General features: G+C 36.4%; 1 long non-coding RNA gene across 1 annotated transcript; it reads left to right on the forward strand.

Moving 5' to 3' along the window:
• Positions 1-262: 262 nt before the first annotated feature.
• Positions 263-409, forward strand: LOC130091609 (uncharacterized). Its single transcript, XR_008807834.1, has 2 exons — positions 263-310; positions 349-409. It is a non-coding gene; the product is annotated as an uncharacterized LOC130091609 (long non-coding RNA).
• Positions 410-2,679: the final 2,270 nt, after the last annotated feature.

Consider the following 2,679-nt stretch of genomic DNA (forward strand, 5'->3'; position numbering starts at 1 on the left):
TCTCAGTATGAGTTATGAAGGAAGAGAACAGCATCGACAGTTTATGATTTCAGCGCGTCCTCCTCTGATTGCGGTGTTGTAACTGAAATAGTGAGCGCGGGCGCACATTCGCAAGACAGTTTTGTAAAATTATATTTGATCAAATAAAAATGATTCATATATCATTTTACAAAACGGTTTTGCGCATGTGCTCCCGCGTGCACCATTTTCTGTCACAACACAGCAATCACTGGAGGACGGTGGCACTTTCTCTATTGATCTTTCTGATGACAGAAATGCCTATATTGTGCATTCATTGTTTATTTTAAAGGTTAACCTATGATGTAAAGGGGCTTGTTTATTTTAAAGGTTAACCTATGATGTAAAGGGGCTTGTTCGTTAATAAAATAAATAGTTTGTTAAAACCACTGTTTGCATTTTGCCTTTATTTTTTACTTTACAATGAACAGAATTCTGCTATGATCTCAGACTAAGGTTACAATTTAACTTTCTGGATTGTTTTGAAAGAGTAATATAGAGTGATGTGTTTATTTCAAAGTGAATTTATTCTTTTCAGATGAAATGATTTGTCAGTTTATTTTACAGTTCTTTAAAGTAGGTAATGCAGAACCCTAATAAGAAAAACTGGTAACTCCCTTAGTGTTGTTTTTCTTTGTAAAAAAGTATTGTATCAACACCAGGGTGGTGTAATACTCGACTCCTAAGGCTGAGAAGAATTCCATGATGAGTGATTTCCATTTTCTTTTAAAGTGTTAGGTCGACACCAGAACAGTGTAGAATTGTAACTCTGCCAGTGTTTGCTACAAAGCTGCACACAGCTCTGCAACAGTGTTGTTGTTCTCTACATTGGTGGTCATATTTTACTCTTAGTGTTCATATTGTAACACTGTGTCAGTGTTGCGAGAGGAAACACTTTTGAAAGTGTTGAGATTTCCAGATTTCAAATTTACTGTTCAAATCCTGAAGGAAAATGACCAGTCCTCATAAAGGTCAGAGATATTTTGACTCATCCTCCAAACCAGCTTCTGCACTGTACAATTTCCAAATTTGCAAACTTCATAAAAGTGATGTTGGTCATCTAAACATGAAATCTGTATGACACACTTTATATAACACGTATAAAAAAATGACACAAAATGTGTATAAATCCTATATGATTTTAATTTGACTAGCATATGATTCAATGTAAGAACTTTAAATGATTTGTATATAAATATCGGGGTGTTTTCTACTAATACCATAAACCATTACATACTTTTGTCATGTACAACTCATATAAGACTTTTTACAGTATTCATATATGACGCAAAAAATCCCCTATAAGTTGTATGTGTGCTAGTTAGTATGAAAGGGGCCATAATCGATCTGATTTTATAAAGGACATGTATTGGTCTTACATGAAACGCATAAGGTAATTCTGGCCAATGGGATAGTTCACTTTGAAATAAATTTTTGGTATGTTTTAGCTTACCTCAAGGGCATCCAAGATGTAGGTGTCTTTGTTTCCGCAGTAGTTTCAATTTTGATATTTTTAGGTCAAACCGTTCTTGTCTGTCAGTCATATAATGCAGGTCTATGGTCACCACCTCAAAGAGCATGCACAGAGAAGTCCAAATTAAACATGATTTAAAGGTGCTATATGTATTTTTTAGCGGCCTCTATCGGTGATGTTTCAGATTGCAACCAATTTTTACAAGAGCGCTCGTGCTCTTGCCCGTGCTCGAACACAAGAACGAGCACTCATGGTACCGGCCACACTGAGACTTTCAACACACCGGAGAAAGCATCACACAACATGCTGGAAATTCATGTAAACTCCCACTGCAACATTACAATAATAGGCTACTTTTATCAGCTTGACGTTGAACTAATGCTCCTTGCTCGTAACATGATAACGTTACATTTGTGGTGTTATCTAGCATAATGCATTTCACTAACTATTCGTGTATCTTTCATAATCAGCAATGTCAACATAGGTGAATGTATAATATGATAACGAAAACGGTTAGTAAACTAGACTGAACAATTTCAGTGTAACAGTAAGATCGTAGGAAGTAACATTACTGTACTGAATGTGTCTGGAAATGTGTATTATAAACAAAATGATAGTAGTGGGATGAGTGACGTTAGACAGTAGATCTAGTAGCCTACATAAAATAAAAGTTACATCCTAAAGCACCTATTTTTTGTTATCCTGGAACAGTCTTTTGTATTCATTTCATATCTCATGTATGTTGTAGTTTACCTTGCCATTTCATTACAGTTTACCATTATTTCAGCATATCTGAAAACTTGTAATTTATCACAGTAAAAATAGCGGAGGTCTCTCCGTAATTCAAACGCTCTCCGTGTTTTCGTCCTATGTCGATACGATTGACGTTTGGCCTGACGAGCTTCAGCAGATACATTTTTGTTTTGTTTTTTATATTTATGTGGAGTTTGTGTTGGAGTCTGTGTTGTGGAGGCAGGTCGTTTTTTGGTGTTATCATCAGACTCCATGTCGTCAGCTGCAGTGCCGTCGCATAGACTGTATATAAAAAGGAGAGAGGCTCGGGAGCGCGCGTGTACGTCACATCCGAAGGATTTCGCAGAAAATCCGACCCGGAGACTTCACATAGAAATAGGAATACTGGCCTTCAGAGATAATAGCAAAACCCGACAAGTTGATCGTTGTAATGT

The sequence above is a fragment of the Rhinichthys klamathensis genome, unplaced genomic scaffold (assembly GCF_029890125.1).
Source record: "Rhinichthys klamathensis goyatoka isolate OS25496 unplaced genomic scaffold, OSU_Roscu_1.1 h1tg000007l_1, whole genome shotgun sequence".
In the NCBI taxonomy this organism is placed as follows: domain Eukaryota; kingdom Metazoa; phylum Chordata; class Actinopteri; order Cypriniformes; family Leuciscidae; genus Rhinichthys; species Rhinichthys klamathensis.